This window comes from Dipodomys ordii, unplaced genomic scaffold (genome assembly GCF_000151885.1).
Source record: "Dipodomys ordii isolate 6190 unplaced genomic scaffold, Dord_2.0 Scaffold6, whole genome shotgun sequence".
In the NCBI taxonomy this organism is placed as follows: domain Eukaryota; kingdom Metazoa; phylum Chordata; class Mammalia; order Rodentia; family Heteromyidae; genus Dipodomys; species Dipodomys ordii.
The window spans coordinates 13896589-13908991 of NW_012267222.1; positions in this window are offsets into that span (position 1 = coordinate 13896589).

The window sequence follows — 12403 nt, forward strand, 5'->3', positions numbered from 1 at the left end:
GGGGGGGGCGTGACTCGGATGGGGTTTTTGAGTTGGAAATGTTAGAATTTCCTAACCACCCCTTTTCCGTGAACCAAACTGCCTTGAGACACCATGCAAGACTTTTCATTAATACCATTGCTGGCCTTCACATCCACATCCACACCACTTCTCTACTCTGCCCTCTCTGCCTCATGAGACTTCTCCAGACTTCATCCAAAAGACTTGCTCTTCCAGACGTCATTCAAGGACTACCACCAAGGGACAGCTGCTGCCTACTGCTTTCTCCCAGAGAGGACCACATCTCAGCCTTTTACCCTAAGGTCGATGGCCCTGCCAGTAGGAAGCAGCCAGAGAGAATCTTCGCCCTTTTTCATAATTATCAAAAGGCTGGAATGTAAGGTCTACACAGGGACATCTCCCTCCCTCTTGGCTAAGTTTCTGCCCAGTATCTGTTACCTAGGTAACTGGCACACCTGGAAGCAGTCACCTTCCCTTCCTGCTAGGTCACATCCTGGGCCACCTCTGGTCACATGCCTCCCATCTGACCTTAAGAGGGTCCCAGACCCTGAGGTCACATCCAGATCCAGTGTGGCCACACCTTTCTCCCACCTGGCCACACCTCTTCCCCTCCCTAGCCTACATAAGTCCTGGCCCCCAGGGTCGCCCCTTCCTTTTCAGCCTTGCCTCTCTACTGTGTACCTTGTGGGCAGTTCCGGTAAATAGCAGTTCATTAAATAAACTTCTTTTCTTGCCTGAAAAAAAAAAAATAAAAGTCTCAGGGACTTTCCTGTCTGGGCTGGCTTTGAACCACGATTCTCAGATCTCAGCCTCCTGAGTAGCTAAAATTACAGGTGTGAGCCATTGGCTCCCAGCAGTACATTGCCACTCTTGAACTTGACTTTCAGAATGAAGTTTACCAGGGGCTGGGAAGGTGGCTCAGTAGTAGAGCGTTTGCCTTGCATGCCTGAGGCCCTGGGTTCAATTCCTCAGCACCACATAAGCAAAAAGAAAAAAGCCGGAAGTGGCGTTGTGGCACAAGTGGTAGAGTGCTAGCCTTGAGCTGAAGAGCTGAGGGACAGTGCCCAGGCCCAGAGTTCAGGTTCCACGACTGGACCAAAAAAAAAAGAATGAAGTTTACCATTAGTCTTACCACTGTACCCTGGAGGAATCTTCCTTCTTCATTGCTGTTTCCCATCGAGGTCAGCACCGGAAATGAACTCCTTCCCTAGACCTGCATTTGTCCTGCTACTCAAATTGTGCCAGTTCCTCTTCCCAACCCTGAGTACACAGACTCTGTATTGGCTTTCTGAGCCCTGAGCTTACAAAAAGCTCTTCCCTGAAACTGAAACATACCTGATCTGAGGGTTTTTGTCACAAATGGAATCACCTGAAGTGACTTCAGATACCAAAAACATTCTAGAAAAGAAGCTTCTTTGAAACAGACTTACCTACCAGGTCTAAACACAAAATAGAGACCTTTTTTTCTTTCTTTTGGTGGTCCTGGGGCTTGAACTCTGGGCCTGGGCGCTGTCCCTGAGCTCCTTTCACTCAAGGCTAGCACTCCACCAATTGAGCCACAGTGTCACTTTTGTCTTTTTCTATGATTAACTGGAGATAAGAGTCTCATAGACTTTCCTGCCTGCACTTCGAACTGTCATCGTCCTCAGCCTCCTGAGTTAGCTAAGATTATAAGCATGAGCCACTGGCACCTGGCACAGAGGCCTTCTTAAGATCTTGAGAGTATCAATGCCAGGATTAGAAATAGCAGATTAATCAAAGCTCCCCGGTCATCTCAGGAACTATTTTAAATATTGGCATATTCTACCACAATTTGTTTTAAATAGAGCATTTTCAGACAAAAAGTAAAACCTGGGTTACAATGACCCACAAATCAAGGAGACTTGAAATACAAAATAGAATCATAAAGAATACCACACACCGATCAAAAATGGCCAGATTCCAAAGACTGACAACAAGATTTCATCAGGTACAAGAGCAAATGTAACACAAAGATTTACCAGGAAGGAGCTAAGATTGTACAACCTCTCTGGAACTTACTTAGCAGGTTTTTCTAAAGGTAAGCATGTCTACCCTCTCACCTAGCAGTGCTGATTATTATAAGTATACACCCAAGAAAAATGTCTGCATTCAGAAAACAAAAAAGAAAAGGAAGGAGGAGAGGGGGAGGGAAGGAGAGAGAAGGAAGGGAGGAAAGAAGGAAGGAAGAGAAAAAAAGAGACAGAAAAGAGGGAGGGAAGAAGAAAGAAACCTACAGAACTGGACATGGTGCTATATACCTGTAATCTCAGCACTCAGGAGGCTGAGCAGGAAGATGATAAATTCAAGGCCAGTTTGGGCTACATAGTAAAACTCTAACTCAAAAGCAAAAGTACAGGGGCTGGGAAGGTGGCTCAGTGGTAAAGTGCTTGCCTTGCATGCACGAGTCCCTGGGGTTGATTCCTCAGCACCACATAAGCAGAAAAAGCTGGAAGTGGTGCTGTGGCTCAAGTGGTAGAGCGCTAGCCTTGACCTGAAGAGCTGAGGGACAGCACACAGGCCCAGAGTTCAAGCCCCACAACTGACAAAAAAAAAAGCAAAAGTACAGGCTGGGCATTGTTGGCTCACACCTGTAATCCTAGCTACTCAGGAGGCTGAGATCAGAGGATCAAAGCCAGCCTGGGCAGGAAAGTCTGTGTGACTCATATCCAATTAACCAATAAAAAGCCAGAAGTGAAGTTGTGGCTCAACTAGGTTAGCCTTGAAGCCAAAAGCTCAGGGATAGCACCCAGGCCCTGAGTACAGCTGTAGAACCAACACCAAGAAAATGACTATATAAAAAGCACCAAATTGTTCCAGAAGCATAATAATAATTATGCCAATAACTGGAAATAATTCAGTTCAACAGGTGACTAAAGAGACTGTGGTGTGGTCAGGCAATAGAAACATACACAACCATAACAGTAAGAGTTTGTACAGTGAACACAGATACATTTTGAAAACACAGAAAGTTGATTAGAAGGAGCCCCCACATGAATGCACACCACATGTGAAAGAACAGACAGAACCTATAAGATAGATCTCAGCAGGGGTTGCTGCAGACTGAGAAGGGGCACAAGGGGTACATGTGAAAATGCATCAAGCATTTAGGCTTAGGACAGGTGGGCTGAGGGTGCGGCTCAGTGGTAGTCTAGCCTTGGTATTACAATTTCTTCTTCCTCCTCCTCCTTCTCTATATTCTGTTTGGAGACAAGGCCTTGCTGTGTTGGTCAGGTTGACTTAGAACTCAAGGCCTGGAATTTGCTATGCAGCCCTCGTGATCCTTGTCTCAGTCTCTTGAGTGCTGGCATTATAGGCATGTACTACACCATCCAGCAGGATGGTGTTCCACAGGGTATACCTGGCTTTTTCAAGTGGACTTGTATTCAATTCCCAGCACAGACATATACAACCAGCCCTCCATAGCTGTGGGCTTCCCACCTGAAGACTCCACCAATGCACATTGAATTTTTTTTTTCTGTAAATTGCCAGCTGGACATAGCAGAGCATGTCTATAATCTCATCTATTGACAGGTGGAGGTTGAAGGATCTCAACTTCAAGGACAGCCCAGGCAAAAAAATAGCAGCTGGGAAGAAAGAATGAAAGAAAGGAAGAAAGGAAGGAAGAGAGAGAGAGAAAGAGAGAGAGAGAGAGAGAAGAGAGGAGAGGAGAGAGAGAGAGAAGGGGGAGGGAGAGAAAGGTCTGGAGAGTAGTCAAGAATACTTGCCTTACATGAGAAAGGCCCTAGGTTCAATCTCCAGTAAATGAAAAACAAAAACAGAAAGACATCTGTACTGAACATGTACAGAATTTGTGTCCTTGGGCTGGGAAGGTGGCTCAGTAGTAGAGCACTTGTCTTGCAGGCATGAGGCTCTGGGTTCGATTCCTCAGCACCACATAAACAAAAAGAAAAAAACCAGAAGTGGTGCTGTGGCTCAAGCGGTAGAGCGCTAGCCTTGAGCTGAAGAGCTGAGGGACAGCGCCCAGGTCCAGAGTTCAGGCCCCATGACCGGACCCCCCCCCCAAAAAAAGAATTTGTGTCCCTCCCTAAACTATTTAGTGTTTCATTATAATCAACAGTCAAAGTCATGGGAGAGCCACACAAAGTGTGCCCATCAGCGACTAACATCTGTAATCCTAGCTACTCAGGCCGAGATCTTAGAATCTCAGTTCTAAACCAGAACAGGAAAATCCAAGAGACTTATCTCTAATTAACCACCAAAAAGCCAGACGTGGAGCTATGGCTCCACTCTGAAAATATCCAGCCATCTTTTCAGTTCCTGTCTGGCAAAGCTCAGGGCTGTCAAAAGAATAAGATAAAAGGCACCTGATCTGCTTTAACACACTTAAAGGGCTTCGGACTGAGAATCCTTGAGCTGGCCCTTTAAGATGCCTCTTTTCTTTGAACGGTGACCCATCAAAGTCAGGGCCTCTCAATATGGGCAAGGGGGTGGATGAGAGAACAGGCTGACCAATCAGGTGATGATGGCACCATAGAAAAGGACCAATAGTCCTGGGCCTCTGGGCAGGAGGTGGGGGAGGACACATTAGGAAATGGTGCACCCTGGGGGTCTTCGTTGCAACAGCAGTCAGGTGTATACCCTGGAGTGGGTTGATATGGGCAAATAATATGGGAGATATACTGTGGAACCCATAGCAAGAGGGGAGCCAAGAACTCCAGAAAGGAGGCAGCTGGAATCCTGCTCCCAACCCATCCCCTGTGAAAGCCCATATGTTCCCATTGAGTCTTATTTCAGGCATTCCTCCACCCTGTGCCATGCTGGTAATATTTAGAGGGTCCTGCTGGCCCATGAATCTTCTCAATGGGGTCCATTTCCCATAGCCATGGTCACTAGCCTCTTGAATGAAAGGATTCTTTCTTCCTTTTTCTAGCAGGAGAGGAAAATTCCTTTGAAGGAGAAAAAAAAATAGTGAAAAGAAAATTCTGGTAGATGGAAAATGATCTTTTCCTGTGCCTGTTAAGCAATGGGGGCTTTATGAATTACCTCAGGCTTTTGAGAAACTGAGGGAGCCAGAGGTGGAGCTGTGGCTCAAATGACAGAGCAAAAAGGTACATCATCCAGGCCCTGAGTTTAAGCCATAGTATGGAATTAAAAAAGCAAAGAAAAGAAAGAAAAAAAGAAGTTCTGGTGCTTTTCCAGGTAGGGTCAGACATGCCTATAATCCCAACCCTCGGGAGATGGAGACAGGGAATCCTGAGCTTCAGTCCAGCCTAGGCTACATAAAGAGTTCCCAGCCAGCTTGGGCTATATAGCAAGTCTCTGTCTCAAATAACATCATGTACATATATTTTTTAAAGTCTGTTTTATCAGGCTAGGCAAGCTCTGAATGCAACAACTGATACATCTACGGGAGACAGTCCGTCCTGCAGTAAAGCTGGAGGTCTTGGATCGCTCTCCCTAGAAAACTTTCATACCCACAATGAAGCTGGTGCAAATTCAAAGACTGAGAGAAGCACAGATTTCCAATCTCCAGAGCTCATCTTCCTGCTGACTGCCAGCAGGCGAGAACTATTTCAGGCCCGAGGGCAACCTCCTTGAAAAGTTCTCTGGGAGAGAGTGGGGAGATCGCCATGACAACCTGTCCCAGGCCCAGCCTGGCAGGGCTCCAAGACACACAAATAAAGCCGGTGGAATGTGGTGCTGGGGCTCAGGGTGGGGTGACTGGAAAAGTTGCCAAGTTGCCATGGAAACCAGCAATGTGAAGCCTCAGCTCCTGGAAGGTGTCAGGAGGGGAGTTGGGTCCCCACTGGGCCAGGCTAGTGAAATGGAGCACACACAAGGAAACACAACCTCTGCACTCACACGTATGCGCGCGCACACACACAGGCTCACACTCTGCCTTCAGGACTGTGGCACTGCCACTTCTTGAAAAAGAGGTTTGTGCTGGGGATGGAGCTTAGTAGCAGTTTGTGTAGCTAGCTTGAGTCTCTGCGTTCGTCTATAATACCAAAAGGAAAGGAGATGGGGGGGGGGGGAGGGAAGGAGAGGATGGCACCAGGCATTGTGAGTCACACTAGACAGGGAAAACCACCTCACTGCCAGGCACCAGTGCCTCATGCCTGTAATCCTAAGTACTCAGGAGGCTGAGATCTGAGGATTGTGGTTCAAAGCCAGCCTGAACAGGAAAGTCCATGACTTATGACCTCTAAAGATCCAGGCATGGTTAAAGATAACAGATTTATTTACACTACTTACACCAGAAAGGGGGCCTGTGGCTACCTTGTCCTGGGCTGGATACCCAGGACCAAGAGCAGCCTCAACCACCAAACCTCCAAGCCTCCAATGGGCAGCCCAATTAGTCGGTCTGTAAACCTCCAAACCTCAGACCTCCAAAGCCCCAAAGCTCCAAACCTTCAAAGGGGAAGGCTTTTCCCTTTCTTCCCTTCCTCCTCCTCTGCAGGCCTCTCCACGCTCCACAGGCCTCCCTGCTCTGCTCTAGGAGGAGCCTCTCCACAGGCCTCTCTAGAGGGAGGCTCCAAATGACCTCTGGAGGAGGCTTGCCCTGCCTGCCACAGGCCTACCCTGCTCTGCTCTGGCAGGCTTTCCCCTCCTGCTGTCTCTCTCTCTACTCCCCAGTCTCTTCCTCTACTTCCCCTTCTCTCCACTCTCTACTTCCTCCCTTGCTTGGAACACGCATCTCCCACTAATGGTTTCCAACGCCATTCATGCTCCTCCCCCAAGCTGCTCACTGTCCAATCACTTCCAAGGAATGGGCAGCTCACCATGTGGGGCTCGAAGGCCCACCCCCTCCAGCAGAATGCCCTGCCTCCTCCAGCAGGCCAGGCGAGGGGGCCCCCCCCTGCTGGTTATACAAGAGACCCCTATCTCCAATAAACCACCAGAAAACAGGAAGTGGCCGGCCTTGAGCTGAAGAGCTGATAGGGCCCAGGCCCAGACTTCAAGCCCCATGACCGACAAAAAGAAAGAAAAGAAAACCACCCTATCAATTCCTAATAACCCCAGCGAAATTTCTGGAGGCCTTGTCTACGTATTAGCTGTCCCAGAACCCACAATGCTCCAAGGAGGGAGGCTTTAAATGACAGAAAGATAGGACACTACCCAGCCCTTGGCCCCTGTACATCTGGTATCAGATACAGTGAACACTTATATAGCATGTTATTTATGGAGAAAAAGGAGGCTGGCAGTCAGGTTCAAATTCAGCATACAGTTGCTCCCCTGTGACCTGATACCTGGCATTCAGTCATTCTTGTTGTTGCCATTTTATCAATTGGGCCCACAGATTTCAAGGTTGATCCACTCATTAACTTGGGAGTCTTGTGACACAGAAGTAAGAAACTCCCTTCCCAACAAAGCCTGGGTCCTGCAAGATGCGCCCTTCAAAACACTGTCCATCCTTGAGATAAATATTTTTTTCTTGGGGCTGGGAAGGTGGCTCAGTGGTAGAGCGCTTGCCTTGCATGCCTGAGGCCCTGGGTTCGATTCCTCAGCACCACATAAGCAAAAAGAAAAAAGCCGGAAGTGGCACTGTGGCTCAAGTGGTAGAACGCTAGCCTTGAGCTGAAGAGCTGAGGGACAGCACCCAGGCCCAGAGTTCAGGCCCCACGACCAGACCCAAAAAACAAAACAAAAAACAAATATTTTTTTCTTTGCAAACAGCTTTTTGTGCACAGAGGAATCATTTTCTCAATTGTTTGCTCCCCTCCCCCCTCCTCAAAAAAAAGATATCTTTGCTCAGTTCCCAGAGCTTATTTGGGCAAGCGGACAAGGTCACAGAGAGAAAGCTGCTCCTATACATACATTGTTTTTCTTTTTATTAAATGTTGCCGCTTGTTGAGGGAGTGTAAGGCTTAAAACAAAGAAAATGGAGTCTGTGTGTTTTTAATACATGTGTGTTTTTAATACAGAGTTGTCTCTGAGTCCCCACCTGCTGTTTCCCTAACACTCCATATAAGATTCCCTCCCTCACCCTCCACATCTTCATCCCAAGCTTATGTTCTGCATAAAATCCTCCTTGATCATCTCACATATACCCTGAATTCACCCCAAGTTCTAGTGCTGGGGCTTGAACCTATGGTTTGTCTGTCTAGGTTGGCTTCAAATCTAAACTCTCAGATCTCAGACTCCAGAGTAGCTAGGATTACAGGTGTGAACATGGACTAAAGCAGGGACTTTAAAAATCAGTTTTGTCAAAAGAAAAGTGAGAATCACTACCCCTGGGTTAACTGAGATGCTATGAGTTAAGTGCCTAGTCCTTGGCCAGGACCCCTGGTGTCTTTTCCATTAGCCTTCCTCTGGGGAAGTTTAATGAGGAACATTAAACTGCCCTTAGCACCTTGATCTACATTTAACAATGACTATTTTAGTATTATCTTACCTTCTCCCTGGATAAAAGGTCTAGCTGACCCCTAAGCTCAAGTTCTGAAAAAAAACCATTGGATGTTCATGACTATGACGTCAGAGCTTTCCCATGTCTAAATATTTGTTAGGACATTGAGTAAATGACTTACAGAAAAATGAAGGCCCATGAAAAATACAAAGATTCAAACAAGCAGGAAGCATTTAACCTGAAAAAGGAGAAAATGGATATTTCCTGATTCTTTAAAGAGATGCCAGGTGGTATTAAGCACCTGGTATATCTATCTTACTTTATTTTGTCAACTAGATAAGGAAGGTATTTAAGAATGAAGAAACTGCCTGGGCATTGGTGGCTCACACCTATAATCCTTGCTTCTCAGGAAACTGAGATCTGAGGATCACAGCTCAAAGCCAGCCTGGGCAGAAAAGTCTAAGGTAATTCATCTCCAAAAGAAACCCAGGAGCCGGGCGCTGGTGGCTCACGCCTGTAATCCTAGCTACTCAGGAGGCTGAGATCTGAGGATCGCGGTGCAAAGCCAGCCCGGGCAGGAGAGACCGTGAGACTCCTATCTCCAATAAAACCACCAGAAAACCGGAAGTGGCGCTGTAGCTCAAGTGGTAGAGCGCTCGCCTTGAGCTGAAGAGCTGAGGGACAGCGCCCAGGCCCAGAGTTCAAGCCCCATGACCAAAAAAAAAAGAAACCCAGGTATGTCTCAAGTGTAGAATGCCAGCCATAAGATAACTGAGCAAAAACTCAAGGTCCAGCATTCAAGCACCGGTACTGGCCCATAGACAAAACAAAAAAAATGAACAGGGGTACTAGTGACTCATACTTAGAATCACTATTCAAAGTCAGCCTGGGCAGACAAATCCAAAAGACTCTTTGTTGCCAATTAACCACCAAAAAGCTGGAAGTAGAGGTGTGGCTCAAATAGTAGAGCACTAACCTTGATTAAAAAAAATAAAAAAGCCAAGGGCTGGGCACTGATGGCTCACACCTATAATCTTAGCTACTCAGGATGATGAGTTCTCAGGATCACAGTTCAAAGTCAGCCCAAGCAAGAAAGTCTGTGAGACTCTTAGCTCTAATTAATCACCAAAGAGCCAGAAGTAGCTCAAGTGATATAAAGCAAGAGGTAGTGCCTTGAGCAAAAAAGCTCAGGGGGCTGGAAATGTGGCTTAGTGGTAGAGTGCTTGCCTTGCATGCATGCAGCCCTGGGTTCCATGCCTCATTAAACAGAAAAAGCCAGAAGTGGTGCTGTGACTCAAGTGGTGGAATTCTAGCCTTGAGCAAAAGAAGGTCAGGGAGAGTGTCCAGGCCCTGAGTTCAAGCCCCAGACCTAACAGAAGAAGAAAAAAAAAAAAAGAAGAATGAGACTGAGGTTAAGACTGAGAGATCTCACTGCTGTAAGCGGTGAGGCCTTGAGTTCAAAGTGCACCAAACCCTTAGCTTCTTTTCTCCTGTCATCATACCTATATTCTTTTTGTTTGTTTTGTTTTTTTGTCGGTCGTGAGGCTTGAACTCTGGGCTTGGACTCTATCCCTCAGCTCTTCAGCTCAAGGTGAGTGCTCTACCACTAGAGCCACAGCACCACTTTAAGAGTCTCACAGACTTTCCTGCCCAGGCTGGCTTTAGGATTACAAGTGTGAGTCCACTGACACCCGGCACCTTTTTTTTTTTTTTTTTGTGATAAAAGACCAACTTCCTTGCTAGGCCAAGGAGATTGGATGAATCTTGTAGGTTATGCTAAGGATAAGAACCGGAGGAGCTGGGAAGGTGGCTCAGTGGTAGAGCACTTGCCTTGCATGCATGAGGTCTTGGGTTTGGTTCCTCAGCACCACATAAGCAGAAAAAGCCTGAAGTAGCACTGTGCCCAGGCCCAGAGTTCAGGCTCCACTACTGCCAAAAAATAAAAAAATAAAAAACCCAGGAGATTCTACTATGGAAGGAGAAATTATTTATGCTTAAGAAAAAATATAAAAGCTACAATGAAGATCCAACCTGCTAAATGTTTTTTGCAAGGCATGCTTTTGGGTTTTGGGTTTTTGTTTGTTTGTTGTTGTTGTTGTTGTTGTTTTGTCGGTTATGGGGAATGAATTCTGGGCCTGGGCACTATCCCTCAGCTCTTCAGCTCAAGGCTAGCGCTCTACCACTTGAGCCATAGTGCCACTTCCAGCTTTTTCTGCTTATGTGGTGCTGAAGAATAGAACCCAGGGCCTCATGCATTTGAGGCAAGTACTGTACCACTGAGCCACCTTCCCAACCCCATGCTTTTGTTTTATGCATCCATCTTTGCATTTGCTTTCAATATGTGACAATAAACAGTGCTTTATATTCATAGGAGTTTCCTATCTTGTTAAATTTTTAACAGATCATTCTTTTGAGATCTTTTCTTGTTATTTTTAGCCTTTTTTTTTGTATTATCTCATTACCAGAGTTTGCCATGTTCTGCCAACAACTACTTTCTGAGGGGCCAGAATCTCCAGCATTCGAAACATTTCAGAAAGAGAACAACGAAGTTTCCCTAAAACCTGGACACGACATGTCTAAAATTCAAGGCTAGACTGAGAGGTGTGCTAGGGCAACTGGATCCATGCTTGGGTTCATTGACTTCACCCAGGCATCTTGAAATGAGCTAAGGTAGCAATATTGACAGCAAAGGCTGTCGAGTGTGGCTTCCCATTCTCCCTAGATGCCCAGTTGTGGAGCACTTGCTGGCCTACACCTGTGACTTCTGGCTTCCTAACTCCAGGGGATATTCAGTAACTGGTAGGTAGTTCACTGTAATGATATCCTCCATCCTTCTCTGACAATGTCGACTGGAGTCTTATAGAACTCAGGCTAGCTGGGTTTCCTCTCTAACTTTTTGGGTTTTTTTGGGTCTCGTCGTGGGGCTTGAACTCTGGGCCTGTCCCTCAGCTCTTCAGCTCAAGGCTAACGCTCTACCACTTGAGCCAGAGCGCCACTTGCGGCTTTTTTTTTCTGCTTATGTGGTGCTGAGGAATCGAACCCAGGACCTCTGGCATGCAAGGCAAGCACTCTACCACTGAGCCACCTTCCCAGCCCCCCCCCTTTTTAAGCAGACCTTAGTTATACTAGAAAAGTTGTCCCTTAGCAAAAAAAAAAAAAAAAAAAGATAAAGGAGAGTGCCCAGGCCCTGAATTCTAGCCCCAGTATGAGCACAAACACACACTCACTCTCTCTCTCTCACACACACACAGACACACACACACACACACACACACAGACACATACACACACACAAACACACACACACTCACCAGCCAATTTTCTGTTAAGGAAAGAAAAAAAAGTTTATTCTGGTCCAAACATTAGTGACCACAGCCCAGAATCATGGGCTCAAGTTAACCTGAATACTATATATCTCACCATGGAAAAGGTGACATGAACTGGTGTGTGGGTGGGTGGGTGGGTGGGTGTGCACGCACGCACAGGTGCACACAGGTTCATGTGTGTACATGCAGTACTGGGGCCTGAACTCTGGGCCTGGGCACTGCCCCTTAGCTCTTCAGCTCAAGGCTAGCGCTCTACCACTTGAGCCACAGTGCCACTTCCAGCTTTTTCTGCTTATGTGGTGCTAAGGAATTGAACCCAGGGCCTCATGCATGATAGGCAAGCACTCTACCACTAAGCCACCTTCCCAGTCCCTCTCTTAGCTTTTTTACTCAAGGCTGATGCTCCACTACATGAACCACAGATTCACTTCCAGCTTTTTGCTGGCAAATTGGAGATAAACATCTCATGGACTTTCCTGCCCAGGCTGGCTTCAAACCAAGATCCTCAGATCTCTACCTCTGAGTAGCTAGAAATACAGGCCAGAGCCACCAGATCCTGGTGATTGGAACCTCTGTGGTCTTGGAAAAGGAAGTTGTGAAGCAACGTGCTTACAAAATACACAGGTGAGATCTTTAGCTCCTTCGGCTGTAGCCTGGTAGGGGATATCTATAGGATTAAGATATTGTCTTTATCACTTTAGCTATTCTTAGCTTTGTCTATTCTTAGGATTGGTGGTGGCCGGACTGA